The sequence below is a fragment of the Pipistrellus hanaki genome, assembly GCF_964339955.1.
Source record: "Pipistrellus hanaki genome assembly, chromosome: 4".
Lineage (NCBI taxonomy): Eukaryota > Metazoa > Chordata > Mammalia > Chiroptera > Vespertilionidae > Pipistrellus > Pipistrellus hanaki.
The window spans coordinates 25,800,174-25,825,833 of record NC_140506.1 but is presented as its reverse complement, the minus strand read 5'-3'; the positions used below and the strand labels follow the sequence as shown (position 1 = coordinate 25,825,833).

Below are 25,660 nucleotides of genomic sequence, written 5' to 3'. Positions count from 1 at the left end.
CCGTGCTGCAGAGCAGTGGCTTCGTTTCAAACCCGTTTGGTCCTAATTTCCCACTGTCTCGTAGGGAGCGGCACCCCAGGCCCGGCTCCCTCCTGCAGCCAGACACGCAGGGCGGGGAGACACACGGCTGCGCGGCGGCGAATGAAAGAAGGCGCAAGAGGCACCCCTGCGAGGAAAGGCCGAGTGCCTCGCTGGGGCCCAATTACAAACCTGCTGTCCTTTGCACCGCCAGCCTCCCCCACCACCACCCCCCACCCCGCCCGCCTCTCCGTGTCTCCATTCCCGCACCCTGCACAGCGCCCACCGCCCGGCAGTCTCGGCGCAGGTGGCGGGCGGCGCAGGCTGGCCTGAGGCCCTGCGTCCCCGAGGGGTGTCGGTCTGCCCGGCGCCCCGGTGCCCAGCCCCGCGATCGCTTACCTCGCAGACGCAGGGACTGCTGCGGCGGCGCCTCCGCGACTCGGCCGCGCGCAACCGAGTTCCTGGCGGTGCGCTCCGCCGCCGCCGCCCCGGCCCCGCCCCGGCCCCGCCCCAGCCCCGCCCCCGCTGCTCTGCTCACGCCCCCCCAGCTTCGCTCCACTGCGCCCGGCTCCAAGGCCCCCCCACAACCCCGAGCGCCCCGCGCGCCCCAGACCCCCACCCAAGCCTACCCTACCCCGGCCCCGCCCACACGGGCCGAGCTCGCCTCCAGCCTCGCCCCGGCCCCCACCCCAGCCCACCCGGGCGCCCCGCGGCCCCGCCCCCGGTCCTTCCCAGCCGGGGAGCGCGCTGGCCTCCGGAGGCCGGTCCCGGCGCCGCCTCTGCCTTACAAGGCCGTCTGCGCCGGCCGCCGCTCTGCGCCCAGGGCCGTGGGAACCTCGCGGGGCAGTGCCCGGAGGGCCCGCAGCGGGCCGGGTCTCCGCGCCACCTCCCGCCGGGACGCTGGCGATGGAGGAGACGGCGGCGGGAAGAGGAATGGGTGCGCAGACAGGCCTTCCAGGATGGGCGGCCAGGAGGGGGACCGGGGTGGCGGGGACTCGGACCCCACGGAAGGTGGGAAGGTCAGGGAGCCGGGATTTGAGGAGAGGGCACGCGGGGGGGAGGGTTGTGCTTTGAGCACCTGGGTGGAGCACCGAGGCCAGGCCGCAGGTCCGTGCCCAGCACCAGCAGCACCGTGGGCAGCTGGCTCGCCTTCCCTGCGTCAAGCAGCGGCTGTACCCCCACCTCAGCCGTCCACTCAGCTTGCGGCCTTCCTTCTTTCTATGGACGATGTGTGTCTCCCCTGGTTGCCTGTGTGAAAAGCATCATCCTGAAATCCTCTTCCAGTTTTCTTTTCTTTTCTTTCCGCTTTTTCTCTCCTCTCTTCTCCCCTCCTTTCCCTTTCTTTGGGACACCTGCTGCACCGCCAAGTCACCACCACCACCCCACCCCACCCTCCCACCCGCCTCTCCCGTGTCTCCATTCCCGCACCTTACACAGCACCCACTGCCTGGCAGTCTCTGCAGACCCCCACCTGGCCCGTGCTGCAGAGGGGAGGGGCGGGTCAGCCTTCAGCAGAAGGTTCTCTAGCTGGGATGACAGGCAGTACCGGCCAGAGTGCTGGGACTTGGGGTGCAGGGGTCTCCCTCTCACCCTCCAGGAGCCCTCCAGTGGAAGAGGTCTCCTTAGGCTACTGCAAGGCTTGGCCTGAAGGTGGGAGGGTGGCCCTGAGATCACTTCTAGTTTCACTGCTATGGATCCCTTGGAACTAGCCAAGGAGCCCCACACCCAGGCTCTGTCTTCAACCTCCTGGCTGAACCCTCCCCCCCCCCCCCACCTCCACTCCCTGGACACACACAGGCTCTGTCCACACACAGGCTCTGTCCTCACCCAGCTGCAGACACCCTCCCTATAAACACTTCTGGATTATATCTTCATTCTCCTCAATGAAGACCCCCTGTGCACCCATACCCCTCCTCCAGGTGTGTCCTGATGTCAGCACCTCAAATGAACCACAAACACCTGACGCAGGAGTCAGCCTGTAGGAGCACAGCGTCCAGGCTCACCGCAGAGTCCAGCCAGGTCAGGGAGCCTGGCAAAGGCGCCAGAGGAAGTTGGGGTGCTGAGCCAGAGAAGGGGCGATAGGTTTGGGCTGTCCACCACACGAGTGAGAGAACATGGTTTCCTGATGCTGCACAGCCCTCACGGTGGCCCTGGGTCCCAACGCCTTCCTCTCAACCCCGCTGGTTTCTACTTCCGCTTAACACTGGCCCAAGGATGGGCTTCTAATTCTCATTCCCCTGAAAAGTTCCGTACCCTGGGGCCAGGCAAGTCCAAAAACTTAGAGTTGGAGAAACAGGGAGAACTCAAGCGGGTCCCCCTAAGGCCCTGCTTTCCCGACTCACGGTTCTGTTCTATTTGGGTTGAAGCCGGGCTGTGCCTTCTCTGTATCCACACAGGCCTGGAAGTTATTAACAATGCAAATGAAGTCATGAAAAACATTACTAGTATGTTCCCATAATCATATTAGCCAGGTGATGGTTTAATTCCATTTTTCAAAGCCAGCACAGTGCACTGACATAAATGCAGTGATTTTGCCAACCTATTCCTTCATCTTCATGTGCCTACCTCCCTTTGTCCTCTTCCCTGTGTCTCTTATAGCAACACTCTCATTGGATTTGGGGCCATTGGGTAATCTAGGATGACCTCATGTCGAGGTCCATAATTATATCTGCAGAGACCTTTCTCCAAACGAAGCCACATTCCGAGGTTCTGGTGGACTGTCACGCAGTACAGATGCTCTTCCTGGCTCTCTGGCAGAGGTCATCTCGACCCAGCAGCCATGGCAGGTCGCCAGTAGATGTCTCCAAGTCCCTCGCTGCCCTCCCTACCCCCCCACCCCCCAACCCCTGGCCTCCTGAGCAGGTTTTGTGTCTCACAGTGGGGAGCATGAAGGACAACCCCGCACCCGTGTCTCAGGTAGTGGTGACAAGGGAAGTGTCCCACCCAGGCTCCCTGACAGCTCTCCACCGAAACACCCACCCAAGTGCCAAAGATTTAAAATGACCAAGACTGATTTTAAGTTTATTGCCATTAAAATTCGTTTTTTTTATTACTTCCTATAAAACTTTCTAAAGAATGCTGAAGAATTTCCTTAAAAGCTACTCATAAACGTATCAACATTACTAGCCAACAAGAAAGAGTAAGCACATTGTAGCAAGTCCACTTTGAATTCACTTTCTTCCTTGAATAACATAGACATGCTTAGAAAACTACGAATGTCTTTTAAAATATGGTTTCCAAACTGAGTAAATGCAGCGTTTGTTGAAATCACAAGTAGCCCAAATCAGAGGAAGAACTTCTGCCGGTTCCCTCTCTTCTTGGCTGTCTTAGAAAGAGTGGAGGCCTGTGCAGGCGGAGGGGACCCGTGGGTCTTGGGTGCCCCTCCTGGGCACTGGAGTTAGAGGGTAGGAAGGGGAAGGTCTGGGAGATGTGCACACATTTTCTTTCTTTTATTTTAAACACCTTCTGGGGCCAGTCCCCTCCCCAAGCTCCAGGCCATCAGGCACCATGGCCAGGGGTGACTCTGGAGGAGTGTCTGCTTCTACCTCAATGAGCTGCTGAGCTTCACACTGGGGATCAGGGACAAGCTGGTCCTGATCCATCCCCAAGGGATGTGGAGGGTTAGGGATGTGGAGGCTTACTCGGCGCGGAACCTCCTGGCCCAGCAGCGTCACCTCCTGTCTAGGTTCTGGAAGTTGGTTAGGCTGGAGGGGTACTCCTTCTGGGGGCCTGCCCCTCATCTAGCTCCTTCACAATGATGATGGTGGGGGGCAGCACACTCCGGAAGGGTGGCCTGGGGGCTCCTGAGGTGGCACATTCAGCAGGTGAGTGGCTTAAAAAACTGTGGGACATCTATACAATGGAACACTATGCTGCTGTAAAAAAGAAATAACTCTTATCATTTGCAACAGCATGGGTGGATCTGGAGAGCATTATGCTAAGTGAAATAAGCCAGTCGGAGAAAGAAAAATATCACATGATCTCACTCATTTGTGAAATACAATGAATAACCTAAACTGGTGAACAAAAATTGATCCAGAGACATAGAAGCATCGAACAGACCCACAAACCTCAGAGCGAAAGCAGGGGAGTGAGAGGGGGTAAGAGGTCAACCAAAGGACTTGTATGCATGCATATAAGCATAACCAATGGACACAGAGAGTAGGGCGGTGAGAGCCTGTGCTGGGGGCAGAAGAGATCAGGGAGAGGTCAATGGGTGGGACTGGGGGGGGGGGGGAGACATATGTAATATTTTCAACAATAAAGAATTTAAATTTAAAAAAAAAGATTGGACATGGCAGCACCAGCTTGGTAGCAAAACCATGGGAATCATCCCGAGGCCCACAGCAGGGGGCAGGTAAATGCAGTGTGGAAGGACATAGCCACAGAAGCAAAAGCAAGTGGACTGCACTGACACAATGGGGCAGTCTCGGCAATTTGGTATCAAGTGAAAAATGTGATTCCCCAAAGATTCAACTTTATATATACACAATGTCCCTTGTGTAAAAATAAATAAATAAAAGGCAACCAATGTATTGCATGTACTTTTTAGAAACATGTGTAATCTAGACTACTAAATTAAAAGCAAAACATGAGAATGAAGAACATGGGTGGGGTGCAAGGACTTGGAATGAGGGCCATATCAGGACCCTGTTTTTTTTTTTGTTTTTCCTTTTGAGTGGTGGTCCTTCTGTTGTTATCAAAATTAAATAACTAGCCCTGGCTGGGTGGCTCGGTTGTTTAGAGCATAGTCCTAACGCACCAAGTTGCTGGTTCAACTATGGGCAGGGCACATACAAGAATCAGCCAATGAATGCATAACTGAATGAAACGACAAATCTATGTTGTTGTTTTCTCTCTCTCTCTCTCTCTCTCTCTCTCTCTCTCTCTCTCTCTCTCTCTCTTTCCCTCTCTCTCTCTCTCTCCCTCCCTCCCTCCCTCTTTCTTTTTTCTAAAAAAGTCAATCAATTAAACAAACAAACATTAAGTAAACTTACAAAGCATGTCGTGCTTAGATCAATGATGAGTCTGTGTACCCAAACCAGGGTTATGATTAATGTATCTCTGTGCGCCAAGGTGCAAAGCAAGTGTGTGGTGGTGATGGGGCCACTGTTCACTGAGCATCACTTTGAGCCAGACACTGGGTGGCAGTGCTCATGGTCCCCCATTGGGTCTTCTCACGCATCCTGCTCTGGGAAGTAGAAGTTAATACTTCCTTATTTCCGCACGAGGAAATAGGGACTCAGAGGTTTAAGAAGCTTACTCAAGGTTATCTAGCACTAGCAACACTTTGCCCTACATCTTTTATCACCAACTGTCCACCCATCACTTTATAGTTGATACATTTTGCAAAGCTGGAGGCAGATGTCAGTACACCTCACAGCTTCGGTTTTAGCAACAACCATTTTATACTCTCTGCTTCTATCTCCACATTCACACCTACTACAGTTAAGAATAATTTTGCCCCTCACTTTTTCTTCTATTCCACACTCACCTTCGTTGCCATTTCAATAGCATTCCTGAGAACACTATAACTGCTCACCACGTCAAACAAGCAGCCCAGCAGATTGTCCTAACCTCAGTTCTCGGACAGCCTTCGATCCTACTTGCCTCTCATCCTTGTGTGGGAGGCTCAGTAACCAGCAGTCCTGGCTTACCTGTATTGGTGGGGTGCTCTCTGGGTTGACTGGAGTGATGGAGCTCGGATTCAGCACCTAGACAGCCCCAGAAACTCCCTAGGTTCACTCTGCAAGGTTGGAGCAGACAAAACACAAGTATCAACAAAGAAGGCCCTGGCTGTGGGGTCGAGCTCACAGAGGCCAATGGAGGCTGCCAAGTGCCATACAATTGCCTGGTTATTATGGTTCCCCTCTTACCTGCACGGGTCAGGGGCGTTGAGTGCTTGAGAGCTCACTACACAATAAACAGGCCCACGCCTCATGTGGAAAGGACCCTGCATACGTGTCGGTGGGATGATTCAGAGATGCTTCCACTCACCAACAGAAAATTAGAACATGGTGTATTTAGCTGAGTGAAACTCCTTTAAAATGAGACAAGTGGCAGCTTCATATGTGTAACTGATCCTACTCGCTAGTCCTATTTTCATTTCATTTAGTCAGTACCATGGTTTCTAGCCAACCATTCAAGTTAATATCCCCTAACAGATAAACAGACTACAAAAAAAAAATTTCCAATAATTTTGTCTGATAACTACCTCCAGAGACAGACACTTTCTAAAGTCTAATCAATGTTTTACAATAAAATATGCCAGTAATTAATGCGCTCTCACTCCACAGACACAGTGAGTGGACTCCCACCTATTGGCATGGTTCCGACAGACAGAGGCCTGGCCTGCAGGAACTGAGACCCAACCTGCCCCAGGGGCGCTGGATGAACAGTGGCTGCCGTTAGAGGGTGAGGATGCCATGTCCACATGCTTAAAACACAGGAAGATGCCTTATAGAACTAGCCTTCTGATGACAAAGGCAGCATGTGCTCATTGTGCGATCAGATAGATGTTGTGGGGAACAAAGAGTTTATAGCTTACATTCATGTTGTGAGTATATTTCTCGTTACTCAATTTGAGAAGGTGACTTTTAATGGCTGTACACAGTTTTGTCACGAGGACAGAGTACCGGTATACGCTTTAAAATGTGCGCCTAAATCTGGATTATGATCTTTATAATGGCCAACTTCCTGCCTTTGTGATAGCGGAGGTGAAAAGTCCTAAGCACTCGGGGTTGGCCTGTGTGCCTTGCTCTTGGGGCAGAACTGTCATCGCGAACGTGTTCACTTAGCCCCTAATTGACTCCGGAATGAGTAAAGGACAAGCCCTACTTCACCAAACACAACTATAAGCCATTGAAAGGGCATCCGGGCAATAGAACGTTGCAGAAGGACAGAAGGGAAATAAGCACTACTTACGTTTGTGCCCTCGTTCAGATGCCAATTGTGAAGAATATAGGGAAGAATTGCTATAATTGTTAAGTAAGGTAAGTGCAAAAGCTACATAAATGGCTACTAGTGTCAATAATGTTAAATAAAACCAGTTTATTTTTTTATTATGCCATCACAATATTTTTAACTATCTCATCATATATGAATTATTTAAGCAATTTTAGTTAAGACAAATACAAGTGGCAGCTTCATATGTGTTTTATCAGAAAGATAAAACAACTCCAATAGGCTTGTAAACATACCCGTGGGCAGGGAGACTTTATCTCCTGTCAGGGCATATATGATAATTAATAAAATGAAAACTGCAGTAGTTGGTGACATTAAGCTTGTTCTTAAACAAAATTCAAGTCCATTATGAGTAGATTTTGAGTAATGGTACCTCAGGGGCTCCTGGGTCCAGGGGAAGGTGTTATGCCCAGATTTCGTGATCCCAAAGACCACCAGGGAGCTGAGTCCGATGCAAAAGCAAAAGGGCCTTTTATTCAGGCTAGCCTGAGCTCAGTCTCACATACACTGATGCAGCGGCATAGTAGAGAGAGAGCGGGTTTCTCTAGAACAAAGGATTTATAGGGATGGTGAGGTCACTGCTTTGGCTGGCCCCAATTGGTTGGGTGAAGGCTAGGGTCCAGTTACACAGTGACACAGTTACTCAAAATGGAGGACACAGTACAAAATGGAGTCAGGAGTTGGCCCCTCCCTGCCCTACAGTACAAATTGGAGTCAGGAGTTAATCCTGTCCTGCCCTCTGAAAGGGTCTCTGGCAGGCAGTACCCTTCCTCCCAATCCTTGTGTTATGTCCCCTTCAATTTCATATGTTGAAATCCTCTTTTCAAATACAGTCACATTCTGAGTGCTCCGGAGTTCCTGTACAAGGGGAAAACCCCAGAAAAGGGAGCAGGGAAAAGGTCACCTGGGGGTGGGGGGCGGGAGGAGGGACAGAGGGACAGAAGGAAGCAGTGAGGGAAGTTTGAACAAGAGTGGGCAGGAGCCCTAGCCCCTTGGCTCAGTGGATAGAGCATCGGCATGTGGACTGAAGGGTCTCAGGTTTGATTCCCGTCAAAGGCACATGCCTGGGTTGTGGCTTGGTCCTTAGTAGGCAGTGCACAAGAGGCAGCCAATTAGTGATTCTCTTTCATCATTGATGTTTCTCTCTCTCTCCCTCTACCTTTCTCTCTGAAATCAATAAAAAAAAATTTTTTTTTAAAGAGAGGGTAGGAAGGGTGCTGCCATGTGCATCCATAGGTCAAGAGGAGAGCCAGGCCAGCAAAAGCCCCGGGCAAGAGGAGGTTTTTAGGATTATCAATAGTAATGGTGGGAATGTAGGTCATGGTGTGATAGACTTATAAACTCACCCAAGGGTTCTCATTCATTTCTTTTTTTTTTTTTTTAAATATATATTTTTTATTGATATTTTACAGAGAGGAAGAGAGAGGGATAGAGAGTTAGAAACATCGATGAGAGAGAATCATCGATCAGCTGCCTCTTGCACACCCACCACTGGGGATGTGCCCGCAACCAAGGTACATGCCCTTGACCGGAATCGAACCCGGGACCTTTCAGTCCGCAGGCCGACGCTCTATCCACTGAGCCAAACCGGCTTCGGCTCATTCATTTCTTGTATGGGGGAAGGGGGGAAGTGATAATTCACCAAATTAAAAAAGAAGTTGTTGACATTGAGCATCTCTTACACGAAATTCAAGCTAATATTTAGTTGATTTTGAGTACTGGTGCCTCAGAGTCTCCTGGGTCCTAGAAAAGGACCTCATTATAGGGACAGCACCTGTCCTCCCGCCTCTCGTGACAGGTGTACCTGTGTTTTCTCTTCTGTGAGAAACTGGGAATGGATTGCTGGCTCATATGATAAATATGCATTTCAGTCTGCAGGCTGACGCTCTATCCACTGAGCCAAACCGGTTTCGGCTTAAATATGTATTTCAGCACACTGCTCTCTAAAGTGGTGTAGTTTTGCCTTCCCACTAGCTGAGTGGGAGACTTCCCATTTCTCTTCAGCTTCATTGGCACTTGGTGCTGGTACTAGTCTTTTGATTTTAACCTCTCACTGTCTGTAGTGGTACCTTCTGCTGTTACCCGCCCCCCGCCTCTCCACCCAGTGCCCAGTGAGGCCAACCATCTTTTCACGTGCTTCTTTGTCACCCATAATTCCACCTTGGTAAATAGTTTGCTCAAATTTTTTGCCAATTTTAAAACCTGGGTCATTTTTCTCTTACTTGAGTTTTGAAAGTTTGTTATATTTTTCTGGATAGAAGTATATGATTTGCAAATATTTTGTCTGTGGCCTCTATTTTTATTTTATAAAATATATTTTTATTTCAAAGAGGAAGGGAGAGGTAGAAAGAGATGAAAACATCAATGATGAGAGAGAGTCTTCCATTGGCTGCCTCCTGCACACCCCCGACTGGGGATCGAGCCTGCAACCCAGTTTGCTGGAATAAAACCCAGGACCCTTCAGTCCCCAGGCCAATGTTCTATCCACTGAGCCAAACCAGCTAGGGCTATTTTTATTTTCTTAATGGTGCCCATTGAGGAGCAGGTGTTTGTAATGTTGTTGAGGAGTAGCCCAAGAAATGGGCCTCACGTGGAGTCAGCCCTGCCGTCGGGATCCCAGGCAGAGCGAGTGCAGAAATGATGTAACACAAACATGCACACCACACACACACACACACACACACACACACACACACACCACATCTCACACACAGAGCCATGCCCACACAGAAGCAAAGGACCTTGACTAAGTGGTCCTAGCCACCAGGCGACCTGGAGCCTTGTCCCAGCTCTGGATAAATAGGAAGGATGCAGCACAGGGACATCTGTACCTGTCTGTGGCCATCCTTGTATTTAAAAGGTGAAATTTTTAATTCCTTGATGAGGCTTTTGATCTGTTGTGTGTGGCCCTGTGTCCTGTAATCAAATGTACCCATCCTGTTGGACACTGGAAAGGAGAAAGAAGGACAGGGCAGCTCCCAGCCTCCCATGTGACTCATGACCCCAGGCTCCTAGGACCCCAGGGTGTGGGGCTGGGTCCTAGCCCATACCCTGGGGAGCTGGACAGACACGCCAGCCCTCCTGGCCCTTGGGCAGCAGGAGCTCCTCACACTCGCCCGAGGCCGGAGGCCAGCCGGGCCCCTGTCCCTGGGGGCCACTGCCCTGCCTGCCCCACAGCCCGTAGTGAGAATACGGACCCGTGGGAGTGCTGTGCACAGCCTGTGGCAGCAGCATCCAGGTACTGAAGGAGCACCCGAGACTCGATGTCAGTAGAAAAGCAACATCAGTGAGGATGGGTCCTGGGCCTGTTTCAGCCATGAGCTTCCACAGAGGGGCCAGACTTTCATTTCTCTTCCCCTAGAAACTAACATGAGGACAGATGGTTTATAATTATTTCTGGAAAGTGAAAAGGGCCACCCACAGAAGCCTATTTGCAGCTCGAGGAGCAGGAGGAGGGAAAGGCTCCTCCTGCCCCCACCACCTCCCAGCAACACCCCTAGCTGCTCGCTCAGGTGAGGAGGGGGTGCTGGGGAGCTGAGGAGCAGACCCCCGTCTCCTCCCTGGGCGGTCTTAATCGAGTGCTTTTGTTTTTGTTGCCTTTGGGCCTGGCTTATCTCTCCTGATTCACTCCACCTGGCTCTCACTGCATTCTTCCACATTCCCTCCCAATCTGGGCCGCAGTTGGAGGGTGTAAATGTGCATTTGTGTATATTCGAGTGGAAATAGTCATTCTTTTGCATGGGTTTGCTCGAATGCCATCAAAATCGGCTTACAAAACATGCCCTGTATGTCTCCAGGGCTCACACTCATTCAGAGTAAGTTTCACGTAAAGCATTTAAGTCTGACATAAGGATAAAGCAGAGGAGACACAGGCCAGAACTTTAAACCTCACAGGCAAGGAACTTTGAGGCCAGAGTGCAGCATCCATTCAGTGGACGTCCACTGTGTTTCCGCCAGCATCAGCTGGGGCAGTTTGTGGAATCCTGCTCTCCCTTCACATCATCTGGGATGGGTTTTTGTCTCATTTTCCATGGGTGTGGCTTTTCTTCCCACCTCTGCAGTGGGCACTTTCCAGGTCCGCCCGTCTTCCCACGAGATCTCACCCTCACCAGTGTCACTCCCACTCATGCTCTGAGGACTCCTCAGGATTCTCCTGTCTCATGCTTCAAAATGGAGCATCCGATGGCCAGCAGCCTCCCCAGTGTCCCCGCAGCGCTCTCCGAGGGCGCTGGCACCTTGTGGACTTTATCCTCTGGAGTGTGGGCTGCTTTTAGTGACTCGCAGAAAAGGCAATGGGACGCCACCTCCACGACAGGTTAGTGAGGCTGGCTTCCTTCCCCCGGCTCCCCTCTCTCACGCCCTCTCTCGAGTCCTCTCATTTGCTCAGCTGCCCTGCTACAAGAGGCTCCGTCATGTTGGAACATCCATGTGACGAGGACTAGAAGGAGGCCCCTGGCTGACAGCTCATGAGGACCGCCCCTGCCAACAACCTGGTGCTGAGCCTGGAGGGGTCCTCCCAGTCAGGCGAGACCAGAGGCCCCACCAGCACCTTGACAGAGCATCCGGAAGATCCAAGGCCAGAGCACCCAGCTGAGCTGACCCGGGCTCCGTGAGGTAATAGCGTATTGGTTTAAGTGGCTGCATTTTAGGGTAATTCTACTATCATACCCCAACGTTTTCCTGGAAAGATGCTCTTTGATGTCCAAATGCCCTGGAGTAGACGTGTTTAGTCCTGAATTCAGTATGTGTCTCCCCTCTCCAGGGTCTCCCCCTGTGAGTCCCCACTTGCAGGTTCAATGCCTGGTTAGGGCACATACAAGAATCAACCAATGACTGCTTATGTGAGTGGGACAACAAACCTCTCCCTCTCTCAAAACAAACAAAAAAAAAAAGTACCAGCTGCAGCAGAAGCAGACATGGCTCAGAGTAGGCAACTGTGGCCCTGACAGCACTGTGACCAAAGCCTGTCCCTAAGGTGTAGGGATGCGGGCATCCCAGGTGGCTGAGGACAAATGCCCAAGTGTCCCCATGGTGTAGGCAACCTGTATGCTGCCCTGGTTGCATTGTCAAGCTCAGCCCTTTCTCTCCACTCTGTCCTCTGAACATTTCTTTCCAGAACTCTAGGTGACATCACTGATGTGTAGTCACCACTGACCACACCTCTAGCTTTATGCTGCCTCAAACATACAAACACAGTCTCATTTAATCCCCACAAGACGTTGCCAGGAGGGGGGCCACCCCCAGTTCACAAACAGGGAAACGGAGTCTCAGAGATGGGGTGTTACCTGCCTAAGCCACTTGAGTCCACCTAGAACATCAGTGCAGCCCCCAGGCCACCTGCTTTTCCCCCGCTCCCTCTTATTCAGGCCAGAGCTCCCTCCAACCTCCAACTCGCTCGGCCCCCCAACCCTTAAGCCCTGAAATCATGAAAAATGAGCCTTCTGGGCTCAGCCTAGAGTCAGGCGATGACCTTGAACAGGACCAGGTGATGGGCCTCCTCAGTGTCCTGCTACCATCAAGGGCCCAGGGAGGGCGCCAGGAAGGGGGCCCAGACGACCCGGAAGAGTTTGACCCCTTTGTGGCTCATGCACACATCTGGGCCACAAAGGATTAGGCTGTCTCGTGTCTGTCCTCAAAGGACATGGAGAAGGATCTGTCCATCCAAAAAGTAAATACTGGATAGCAATTCTTGGAATATGCTTTCACAAAAACATCTTTCTTTAGTCTTTGTACCACTATAATGTTTTTAAAAACATTCCTTTGCATTTTCAATGTCTCATTCACTGGAAATGTGATTGATCCCTTTTTTCTTTCATAGAACTTTCTGAAGTTTCTTTACACAAATCTTCAGGTGAAGGGTTAAATGTTAGTGTTCTCAGAGGGTCGGGTGGATGTGGAACTGCGTCCAGGGTAAGATGGAGCCCTGAGGCGGCTCCACTGCCCCCCTGAAGTGTCCCTTCTGGGTAACCCTGAGCAGCTGACTCTCCTGTGTGAGTGGGTGCTCCGGGGCCTGTGCCCAAGACCCCGCAGCTGTAGAAGACACAGGCTGTGGCCCCATGTCTGGCTCTAGGCTCAGGAGCCCGGGAAGTGGGAAAGCAGGAGGTGGGCCCGCCCCACCTGCAGCGCCTCACAGCCACCTTGGTCCCTGCAGAATCCCCTCTCACCTGGTGCAAGAGGCAGACCCTGGGACAGAGTGGGTTTGAGGGAAGGGGGGGGTTTTCAACCGAAAGGTCAAGCTTGTCATCATCCTCTCCCCTCAAACATCTGCAAAGAATCGTCTCCTCCCTTGATTCCTGTATTATTCTTGTCCCACATCTCTCTCCAGCTTTTAACCTGGCACCATTTCTCATTCTCCTCTAGTCCCAACAATGCTCTCTCAGGGCCTCTGTTATAAATAATTTGAGCCAAATTATACTCTAAATGCTGTTTTCCTCTCTGCCCTGCAGTTGAAGGGTATGGGAGCAATTGGAGACAGATGTCGGCCGTGGTCTATTCCCACCACTCAGAGCGGCAATGGCCCTTGCTCTCTGTCTGACCAGTCCCAGTCTTTGTGGGCACAATGCCCCTTTCCCACTGTGTGCTCCCACCGAGGTAAGCAGACCTCTCCTGGCTGGGTGCCAGCACCTGGTCTGCCCTGCCCACCCTGCCAGGGCTGTGGGTAGGGCTCCTTCGGAAGGGGAGGAGGTGGGAGGAGGGCTCTCAGCTCCCTTCCAGGCACACAATTCTGCTTGGATTGTCTAAGTATGGGATCTTTGGATTTCCTTCTGCTGAAAGCATGAAGCTTCTTTTCATGCAGGAGCAAGTGCTGCATTTCCCATGCGCTCCCCTGTGCGTGGTGGTGGGAGCTCTGTGCATGTTTGCTGTCGAAGGTGGGAAAGCAATGGAGCCCCTCTCCACGCTGGGAGGCCATGCTATGTGCTGGCAAAGGCTTCCCTTTCGGAGTCCCGCATGGACTGGGGGAGGGAGCACTTGTGTTCTGGCGACACATCGCTCTCTCAGGCCAGCAGAGCTGACAGCCCTGGTGAAGCCGCAGGCCCTGCACCCAGAGCTCACAGAGGAAAGGCCTCCGGTCATGGCTGGATGCTCACTCCTGGCACAGACCCCAGCCCGCATCCTCTGTGCTCGGGGCCTGGCAGGCGGAAGGCAGAGGGACCCAGGCCAAGCAGGCCAAGGACCCGTCAGCCTGGCTTGTGTCCTGTGGATAGCGGCTCCTCATCAATCTAATGAGGGTCTCCAGTGACTTGCTTTGTGAAGATGGGCTTGGCATGGCATGTCCGAGGACAGCTCCATCCAAAGCCGTTCCAGAACCAGACAAGGAGACCCGAGGGACGCCGAGCGCCCTGTGGCTGGGGAATGAGACACAGCCCCCCTCTGCCCGTGGCCCCCAGCTCTAACCCATCAGTCCTGGCCTGCAGACCCCCTCCTGGGTCCTCCTCCTCCTTGGTTCACCCTTCCTCCTCCCAACCCCCTCACCAGTAATCCCCACTCCCAATGCATCTGTTGAGCCATTTGCAGTGACAGTCAGAGCCATTGATGCACTTGGTTCAGGTGCTACAATATTTGGCTTTCGTGCTGCTGGAAGGAACAATTTGGGAGGAGCCGTCTGTTAGCCACCGTTGCAGGTGAGTGATGGGGTCAGAGCCCCTCTGTCTATAAGGGAGAGCCAGACAGCAGCAGCCTTAGTCAGACAGGACCTGTGCCACAGGGTGCCAGGGTTTGAGGCCTGGGGGCTGGGCTAGGATCACACCCTTGAACACTGGGCCTCCCTCCCAGGACCGCTAGAGCCCCTGGGGTCCTGGTCAGCTCTGCGATCCAGTGGGGGCAGGGGCTCACCTGAGAAACCCCAAGAGTCATGCTCTCCTGCTCCTAGATCAGCATGAGGCTAGGGGTGGGGAGTGGGGGTGTGGGCTGTGTGTCTGAGGCCACAGCACCAGTCAGTGGCATGAAAACAGCCCCTACTCTATGAGGAAACAGCCCCACAGTGGCCCTCACGAGTGGCTGGAGAATTAAATTTGGCTGCATACCGAGTGGGTGTGGGGCCATCGGTGTTGCCTGGCCCCACGCCTGGCCCCACGCCCCAGCGCCACCACAGTAACCTCACAGAGAGCAAGACGGATCCTGGATGACATGACGGTGTTAGGAGTGGCTAAAAGAGGCAGTGGCTGACCAGTAATCATGTCTAATGCTGGCTTCATACTTCAGCCAGGTCAGTGGAGAAAGACACCAAGTGCAGGATGAGATGAAAAAACAAAATTCCCCAGGAACCTGCTGTCAAGGAGTAACTCCGCCCTAGGCATGGCCAGCTGGAGGTGTCAGCCCTGGTGGACAGTCGGGAGCTATGGGCCCAGAAGGTGGCATGGACTGAGGGTGACCTCTCTTGCCCTCCATTCTCCCTCAGGAAGGATGAAACAGGGCCTGCTGGAGGGAGGCTTGCAAATTGGAGCCCTGGCCCCACAATGGGCAAACACTTATTCCCCTAAGGGCATGGCTCCCACACACTCCTAAGAGAAAGGCCTGCATGCACAGATGGGAATCAAGCCCCGAGCTGAAGGTTGGAGGTTGGGGGGCGGGGGGGGGGGGGGGGGGTTGGGGGGGTGGCCTTTGGGCCTCAGAGACCGTCTGAAAGCATGGGTGCCATTAGGAAGAAAGTGTATCATCGAGAAACAAAGGAGGGAGGGGCATAGGGAGGATTCAAACACCAGCCAAGGAGCCTTGGGGTGAGTGGGCGGGCTTTCTTTACCCCCCCTCCCACCCCGCCTCCCCTCCCTTCTCCCCAGGCTTTCTCCAGCTCTCGCTCCCTGCAGGGCTCGGAAGTAAAATCCAGCCCTCACATCCCACCTTTCCACCTCCTCTCCCCTGGGGACCAACACACCATCCCCATAGAAACCAAACAGGAGGGGGCGGAAGCACAGGCTTGGCTTCCCCATCAGCCCTGCCCTGCTTCCTAGGAACAAGTCCTGAGCCGGGAGGAAAGGAAGGGCCAGGGTTCACAGGCCCATCTCCAGGACTGGGGGCAGCCAGCATGGCGGGAAACGCTGCCTGCCACGGGGTCTCCTGCTCTGGGCCTGGGAGGGCGTCATCTAACTCACCACCGTGTACAAAAGGCTCAGAGAGTTTATAGAAGGGCCAACAAGCAGGACAGGCACTGGACTGGGAGGTGGGATTAGGGCTCCATCCTGTGGCACCCCCTTCTCAGGGCCTGCCCAGTCTGCCGCTCGGCGACCAAGGCCAGCCTCGGTGTGGAGCCTGGGGGCTCTCAGGCCTGGGTTTTTATGGCCTGGTGAGGGTCCAGTCACACATGGAGCCTGATTCCGGCCAAAGTTGCACATTCCTCCTTCGACCTCTGGCCTCCAGGCAGCGAGGGCAGAGCCAAGGCCAGAGGGCCCACCTGGTTGGGGTGCCCTGAGACAACTCAGGGTGGGCAGGTAAGAGGGAGGCAGCACAAAAGTCATATGGGCCAAACCCGGTTTGGCTCAATGGATAGAGCCTGCGGACTGAAAGGTCCCGGGTTCGATTCTGGTCAAGGGCATGCATCTTGATTGCGGGCACATCCCCGGTGGGGGGTGTGCAAGAGGCAGCTGATCGACGATTCTCTCTCATCGATATTTCTAACTCTCTATTCCTCTCTCTTCCTCTCTGTAAAAAAAATCAATAAAATATATTTTAAAAAGAAAGTCAGATAGGGAAGCTGGTACCTGGGCCAGGGATGGGCAGGTGCAGAGCCAAGAGGGGCTGCTGGGAAGTGGGAATGGGGAGATGGCTGAGAACCAGCGGTGCCCTGGGGAGGTGGGGGTGTATGCGGGGGCGGGACAGAAACGACCAGACCTCTTTGGTGCCCTGTGGGGAACGAGGTGACACCCAGGCCCTTCCCGTGGCCACCAGACCCTGCAAGGCTGGGGTAAGGCCTGAGCCTCCTCCACTCTGCTGTTGAGCAGACTGAGGCCGGGCTCCTGTGCAGGGTGTGGGGCTGCAGGCAGGTGGCCAGCGGCTGGGCCTCCCGGTCACAGCTGGTAATATTAACAAGATCTTGGCACTCTGGTCCCCCTGCACCTGGTCCCTGAAGCCTGAGGAGCCTGCAGCACTGTTTGTGTGGTTACTGGGGAAACAGGAGCACGTCCTGAGTGGCAGGACACAGGAGGGTGACAGCCAGCAAGGACAATGAGACACAGCAGGAAGTGGCCCCGTGGCCCAGGTGCAGCCCCTACTCGGCAGAGGAGCTTTTATCAGGAACCAGTGGGTGGGATGGTGGAGGGGGCGGGGGGGGGGGTAGCCAGTGGGTCCTCCTCCTGGGCCGCAGGTGAGGCTGGGACTGAAGCGTGTGGCCCAGGCCTTTGTCCCTATGTCCACACTTGCCTCACACACGAGACCACTGTCATGGAGTGTGGGGACAGCAGAGTCTGCACGAGGACCCTCAGCCTCAAAATGGAGGTGCTGGGGCACCTGACCTGGGCCTGCGGGGCCAGCCATGCTGAGCTGCCTGTAGCCCGTTTCCCAAGCTGTCCCAAACCTGCAAGCCTGTGGGCAGGTCACCTCGAGGATCATGTCCCCTAGGAACAAAGTGGGGAGGCTTCCACGGGGAGGGGACCCTGAGAATCTAAGGTGGTGTCCTGCCCAGACACAGTGGGCAAGCTGCCCTCAGCCCCGTGGACATGAAGCTGTCCAAACCAAGAGCAAACAAGCACACCTTGCACAGTGTGAGCATCTGAGCAAACACCTCGGCCAGCACTCAGCGCTCAGCACTCAGCACTCAGCACTCAGCACTCAGCCAGCTCTGAGCCGCCCCTCCACAGACAGATCACCCACAGGGACGACTGCTGAGCGGAAGATGGTCGCATTCTGCCCAAGATGACCTGGCCATTCACACTCACTGAACCTCACGGGAGGTGGGTGAGCCCCGGAGTGGAAAGGTACAGGGTAGGGGGTGCACCTCAAGTTCCCTCCTTTTCCTTTCAGAGGCAATTTCATCTTACGTTCACGTTTATAATGAAGAGGAAAAAGAAGGGGGTTTGTGACCACACTTTCATTACAAATCAGGAGCCGCCTGACCAGCCCTGAGGGTTCGCAGGAGCTGTTCTGAGAACTGGCTGGAAGGTCCCCTAGCAACAATCTCTGTTTGGTAAACAAACAGCTCAGAGGGCGCCAGCCCAGGACACGCCCTCGTCACACTGTTAACCTCTTGTCCTGTTTGCTGCAGGAAGGGGCGGAGAGCAGGGCCCACGGCAGGGTTCCCACTGCCACAGTCACGTCCTATCCCCTCTCCCCAGCCAGCCCCGGAGCCAGAGCAGATGCTGGGGGTGCCAGCTTCACTGTCCTCACTGGAGGATTCTCCACCACGTGCCCACGTTCACTGTGCCTCTGGCCACAGCACAGGATGCCGGGATTAAATGAAGTTCCATCAGATTCCAGTGCCTTCTGCACTGTGGGCCACCGGGGTCAGACAGCAAGGGGAGCACGGACTCAGAGGGTCAGCCAGCACTGGACGTTGACCTCAGCCCTGTGCAGAGGTCCACCTCTGCTGTTCCTTCCTTGTTCCCCCTGGGGCACTCCACTCTGCCTGCTCTAGGGCCCTGGGCCATGGTCTCTGCAGGCACCGAATGATGCTGGCGTCCCCCCAGTGTCCAGAGCATGGAGCCCCAGTGCAGCTGCTGGGATCTGAAGGATGTCACTGGCGAGGCGGGGGTGCTATTTTGCATTCACCACTTAGGTCAAGTGGGAAGGGCAGCACAGACTGGGCTCTAAGCTGCCCAGGGGTGGGGAAGGCCAGGGCAGGTGTGGCAGGGGGAGCAGGGGAGCCTGGAATCCTTGCTGCCCCATAAAGCACATAGGAGCTCAGGATAATCAATGGACATAGACACGAGGCCAGAACACGTGGCCACCGATAAGCCAAGAAACATGTAAGGCCATGAGAGCAGGAGGGGCCTGGAATGGGTCCCCCTGGAGCCTTCGGAGGGAGCACCCCCCTGCCCGTGCCTTGATCTCAGCCTTCTGGCCTCAGAACTGAGAGAGAATAAATTTCTCCAAGCCACCCAGTCTGCGACACTTACTGGTATTATGGCAGCAAGCAGGGGAGCTCACACAGCCTGTGAGTTTTAGCTCTGACCTGGTTCACTTATGGGTTTGGAGTCTGAGAGCCATCCTGGTGGCTGTGTTCTCCGGTGCGCCCCAGAAGACATCTGCCTTTATAGCTCGGTTGTTTGTGTCAGGGTGGCTTGAGGTTTTGTGTTTCTTGTTCAGTCCTCTTGCAACATCAGCCGGTTTGCAGGCCAGGCCTGTAAGTGTCAGCACCCCCTTAGTGGCACCTCTCACCTGTCCCTGGAGCTAACTGCCCCCCACCCCGGGCCCCCCTCACCGCCCCCTTGTAGCCAAGTGCACTCTCTCTACACCAATCACAGGTGAGGGATGGATGCCTCCGTGTAAGCATCTGCACTTTTAGCCAGGACCCCGAGCTGCACAGAGGACAGGAGTGTAGGAGTGTGTGTGTGTGTGTGTGTTGGGGGGGAGGCATTGTGATAATGGGGGGGGGGGGGTACATGGGGTGAGAATTGGGGAGTAGGAAACGACCCCTGCTGTGACTCAGGGTAGAGGACAGGGCAGAAGGAGAGCTTCGCAGGCAGGCCCTGGAGTCCATTCGGGTGGAGGAGTTCTTCTGAAGACCCTCCCCACTCCAGGCCACAGGCAGGTGCTGCCTCAGAAAAGGATGCTCCATGGGTGAGGTACTTCCTCTCCTGTGGCAGCATGTGAATAAAAATGCAAAACGTGGCTACGCCAAGATTGCGAACATGGCCCAGGGTATCACTGGGTATTGGCGGAGAGGCTTCCACCGCCCTTTTACTCAGGACAGGCGAAGCACAATGTCCACTTGGCCTGCTGGTCAAAGGCCTGAGAGGACCCGTGTCTGGCCCCTGCCACAGCAGTCCATTTGCAAGACAAAGGAGGGGAGCATGGAAGGCCTGGGGCCTCCTGCCCATAGCCCTGTGAGGCTGGGGAGACCCAAGGGGTGGGAACCCACAGCCTGGCATCACCCGGGACCACTGTGGGTAGGAGAGGTGGTAGCACAGGGGCTGGGGCTGGGGCTAGGGCTGGACGGGCAGAGGGGCCTCCATAGGAGAACCAACAGGAATTCTGCAGCACCCTGCCAGGCCATAGCCACGATGCTGCTGTGGAAAACAGTCCTTAAGGGGTAGGTGGCCCACATGGCCAAGGAACCGAAGGGGCACCTACCCGCCAGGACCCAAGGTATGGGCAGCTACCACTCCCTCATGGCCTAGGGACAGACTACCCTATAGTGATGCAGAAGGCAGCTGAGGCCATGACCAGGAGCATGGACTCGGCCATCGCCTGGCAGGAGTGGCTTTATAAACAAGTCTGGGTTTGCTCATTAATGTGCACAGGCTCATCAGAAGGTCCACTAGTCAAAACCGGTTTGGCTCAATAGATAGAACGTCAGCCTGCGGACTGAAAGGTCCCGGGTTTGATTCCGGTCAAGGGCATGTACCTGGGTTGGGGGCACATTCCCAGTAGGGGGTGTGTAAGAGGCAGCTGATCGATGATTCTCTCTCATTGATGTTTCTAATTCTCTATCCTTCTCCTTTCCTCTCTGTAAAAAAAAAAAAATTTAAAAAATCAATTTTATATATATATAAAATTTTATATATATATTGGGTCGGCAACTAAGTAATTGCGGATTTTTTTAAAGAAAATCAAAGACAATTTTTTCATGGAACTAAGTAACTTTATTCTGTAATGTATTGCCCATTTTGATCAATGACCTTTTTCCATCTTTCAGGCAGCATCATAATCCCACGTTCAAAAAACTTCTGGTTTTTATTAGCAAAAAACTGAATCAGGTACGATTTGACATCATCATCATTATTGAAATTTTTACCATTCAAGGAGTTTTGTAAAGATCGAAACAAAAAGTAATCAGATTTTTTTTTGTTTTAAGAAGGTCCACCAGTGTGAGATGAAAACCCACATCAGCACTCAGCCCTCACTCCTGGGGAAACGAAGGTGATGCAGGTAAGGCAGGCTCTGCCAGTGTGATGAGGTGATGGTTTTATCCACAGAAATCCTCCCTGAGCATTCTCCCTGCAAGCTCCCCTTCCGAACAGAACCTCAGATGTTTGCAGAGTTCTGTCATTTCTTCCTTGGAGACAGGGAGGGCTGAGACCTCTGGGCATCCTGGTGTTGCCCAGGGAGAGCGGCTGGGAGGGAGCCCTGGCTCCTCCTGGCCAGCCAGGTGGGCAGGAGCCACCAGGAAAGAAAAGGCATGCGCAGAGACTGCGGAGTGAGCACTTGAGGGTGTGGGATTTGGCACGAACAACAATGCACAGCGGATTTGGCACGAACAATGATGCACAGAGGCTACCGGTGGGTTTTCAGAAAACTCTGCCATAGAACGCATCCTGTGCAGAGCCCCTTGTTGTCCCTTCAGAATAAAATGCACAGATCATGTCGTAGACAGCAGTGTATTTCCTTGGGACTAGACAGAGATGTTGAAAAGCATTCTAAGATTTTTTTTCTTATGAGTTATGAATTCCCTTGGGAATTTTCCTAAGAGCACCTTTTGGCTGCTGCCCATTGCTTTTGGTCCTCTGCTCTGGTTCGCAGGTGGACACGGGCCACAGTGGCCCCGAGCTTATTTGGGTTACATGAGAACCTCAGGAAAACCTGAGAGAATATCACATTTATGAAACAAGAGCACATAAACACATGCTTCACAAATAAAAACAACATGCAGGTATAAGAGCTGCCAAACAGAAAAACAGCCAAAAATCAGTCTTGTAATCTAGAAAGTGAGATCAGAAGAGAGGTGAAGAAGTGAAAATTATGAGAGAAAATTTACGCGACATGGAGAAGAGAAACTAGACACAATATTATCTGTTAGGCTTTCTGGAAGAGGCAATGGAGAGGATACAAGAGGAGAAACAAAGGAAAAAGGTGAAGAAAATACGTACTTTGAGGAGATTTAAGACTTCAAGACTCAAAGTTTGCTCCAAGAGCCAGACAGGAATAAGGAAAGAAAGAAATAAGATTACCTATAATAGCTGTAACTGGCTTCAAATTTTGTAGAATTTTATTAAAATATTTTTTATTGATTTCAGAGAAGAAGGAAGAGAGAGATAGAAACATCAATGATGAGAATCATTGACCTGCTTCCTGCACACCCCACAATGGGGATTGAGTCCACAACCCGGGCATGGCATGTGTCCTGACCAGGAATTGAACTATGACCTCTTGGTTTATAGGTTGATCAATGCTTAACCTCTGAGCCACGTCGGCTGGGCAGATTTTTGTAGAATTTAAAACAGAGCAATTCTTCAAGTTCAGACAGTCTTTTGAACCTAAAATAGATGAAACCAAACTCACTACAGTGTGGGAGCAGACTGAAAGATCTTGAAATGAGACTCAAGGAATACCGAAAGTGTTCACGCCATCACATCTGAAGATTACCCACAGTGGTGAGCAAATGAATCTACAATTATGTCTGAATCAAATCTACAATAAAATCAAGTTGAAACAACGCCTGATGACAGAGCTATGAGTCTGTGCAACTGTCAGCAGACACGCTTGGTCGGAGGCAGGGTGCCAGCAAGATGACATATGCCAAATTAATGAGTGCGAGGCATGCGCTTACCCCGTTTCCTAGGACACAGATGATCTGCAGCGGTGGCTGAAGCCCGGCACTTTCTGGGGTGCTGTGCGGAGCTCTCCCAGGCGCTTCGCTGAGCTTTGGGATCTAAATGGTTCTTCAGAAACAGAGGGGCTGCCTGCCACCCCACCCAAAAATACTGCACACCCTCATCTCACTCCTCCCCCCTCAGCAGGGTCTGCGCTCTTCTCCATGAATAAAAACCAAGCGTTCTTTTCACCCAGTTTGAAATATGTGCAAACAGGAAAATGTTTCTAGTTCAAACTCTTTTATTTCTAATTCAAACTCTTCTCTCTTGGGAGATCAGATCAGTTAAAAAACAAAACAAAACAAAAAAACAAAACACAAAACAAAACAAAAAAAAACAACCTGGCTGTCAACACATGTGGTACTTCCTGTTTCCTTCTGGGTGAAACAGGCACAATTAAAGTGGGCTCCCCGTGAGCACCCCACTATCTCCTTGTGTGGACAAAGTGCCTGTCTGGGGACAGTCCCTTCCCCTGCATTGAGGGAATCAGAGCCTCCACCTCCAGCCACCATTCCTTCAACTTCAAGGAATTTCTGGAAATACCACTTCCTACTGAGACTGAGCTCTCCCTGCCTGCTCCATGCGTAGAGAAATGAAACCGTAGTGTGTCTCATCGGCCAATGGCACAGGCCCATTCCTCCACACTGCTTGAGTGAGGTGAGGACCGCAGGGCTGGGATAGCACGGTGGAGGCCGCATGCCCCAGTGAGAGAAAGAGACAGCCAGGCCAGGTTCCCACACCCAACCAGCAACAGCAGACTCAGCAGGCTCCTCACTCCTCACTGAGCTCACTTCCCGCCACTGCCATGCAGCCAAACTGGTCAGGCCCCAGTGAGAGCGAGGAAAAGGCTCTCTTTCCTACCCGACCTGACACATGGCTTTGATATTGCCACTGCATGTGAACACATGCACACCACACCACACCCACATCATCACACACACCACACCCACACACGTATACCACATAAACCACACACCAAGCACACATCGCACCCACCACTCATCAGCATGGAGATGGGCCTACAGGGCTGATGCTGAGGCTGACCTCTGGTTGTGGTCAGTCCACTCTGCTCAGCCACCTGGCTCGTGTGCCCCGTGACCTCCTTCCCCACTCACCTGGCATTCCATTTTCTCACACTGCAGCAGTGTCATCCTAAGAAACAGCACAGGAACAAAGCACCTGGGGTGACAGGGACACATATCCTGGAAACCTGTGCAGATCACAGGTGAGCAGGAGACAGGGCCTGAGAGGCTCTCTGTAATCACCAGCCTCAGAGGTCCCAGGAAATGAAGGGTCCGGAGGCCTTATCACCAGGCCACTGTGGGGTGGGTGGCTGTCTCCCAGGGCTCCTGGACATCAGTACCACCTGTGGGCAGACCCAAGCTGGTACCAACACAGCTCTGCTACACTGACCCCCACCTAGAAGCCATGCCAAAGAGAGGTTAGCGCCCAGACGCCCATAGGCTGACTCAACAGCCACTTATGGCTGCTAGGCACCGCTGTCCATGGTGCTGCCCAGACCAGGCCCTTGTTGCCAGGGTCCCATCAGATGCCAGACCAAGGCACTACCAGAGACACAGGGTAGACAATTGGGCTGCTGAACTGTGTCTCTGACCCCTGAGAATCTAACCAACAGCACACGGAGGCCACAGATTGCGGGAGGCCTCAGAGCCATGATCTCGGTAACTGACAACCAGGGCTTGGCACCTCTCAGGGAGGGCGGTCAGTCTAAGGCACCTACACTTCCAAAAGGACTGACTGAGGAAGCCCTGTTCCTGGACGGCAATGTCTCAGTGGATTCACCTCGCAAGCTGTTGGTCAGCGTGGCCTTCACAGTTCTTGAAAGCGCTTCCTGGTAACTAAAGATTAACGCTGTCTCTGCCTCGTGCAAAGAGCATGCTTTTCCCGACACACACATGCACAGTCCATGGATGGTGCGGGGTGGCCGCACGGCCGTTACTCTAGGGGCAAATGACCTCAACACTTTTTGTCTGAAGGCTGTCAGGCCCCCAAACAGTTCCTGTGTGACACTGAAGGCCAGGCGTGAGGGGTGGAGAAAGCACTACTCCAGGGCACCTTGTCTGCAGGTGGTGGGGGCCTCCAGACTGACCCAGAGACAGAGTGACCTCAGCCACTCATGCCTTTGAGAAATGATCCCACCTCAGGGTCTTTGCTTCATGAAAATAATTTTAGACGCTACAGAATGACACAGCCACAGCCACCTGAGCTGATCGCCCTCTCGGCGGCATCGTGGGTTCCCTGTACAAACATTAGGAAATAGAGGTAAGAACAGAGAAGCTGCAAAGTCAGGCCTCCAGCCCAGGGCCACCAGGCCTTCTGTGCATAGGCATGCACACAGGGACTAAAACGTGACTGGTGTTTTGTGGGGCCCACGTCACAGCCTGCTTTTGTCCCCTTACTGCAGCACGCCGTCGCCCCTTCCAATGCAGACGCACCACAGGTTTTATGGACTGCACAACACCCATCTGGTGTGACTGATCAACACGCTGAAATCCAGATGGTCCAAGACTTTCTTTTATAACCCTCTGAGAACCTGCGTGTCATTCTGGTGTGCAGTCTGAGATCCTGATGAACGCCCCCTCACTGCAAGGGTCTACACTGCAGGTGGGGGAGGTTGGTGTGGGCAGGAGGGCCAGGGAACAGCCACAGGAGGGAGCAGAGGTAAGCACAGGACCGGCCAGGCAAAGGTGCTCACACACAGCTCACCTGAGCACTCGCATGTGCACACACCTGGGTACAGGGCTTCCCTTTGGGAAATGGAAACACTGTGAAGGGGCAAAGGCCACTGAATTGTGTATCGACAATGGGTAATAAATTTCTCAGATGGACTTTACCAAAATAAAAAGATTTAATAAAACTTGAAGCCCGTGGGTCAGAGGTTCCTCCAGTCCTGATGATTCCTTTATCGTCATTTCCTGCGGGCCTGCAGCTTTCTGAGCAAAAAGGCCTTGCCCTGGGCTGGGCCTAAATTTATATTG

The 25,660-nt window shown here is 53.2% G+C and overlaps 1 protein-coding gene across 1 annotated transcript in view; it reads right to left on the bottom strand.

Annotated features, from left to right (window-relative positions):
* Positions 1-478, bottom strand: part of TPPP (tubulin polymerization promoting protein) — a 30,999-nt gene extending 30,521 nt beyond the window's left edge. Inside the window, exon 1 of the mRNA XM_084880620.1 lies at positions 418-478. The gene's annotated coding sequence lies outside the window, so the exon portion shown is untranslated. The remainder of the gene's footprint in view (positions 1-417) is intronic.
* Positions 479-25,660: the final 25,182 nt, after the last annotated feature.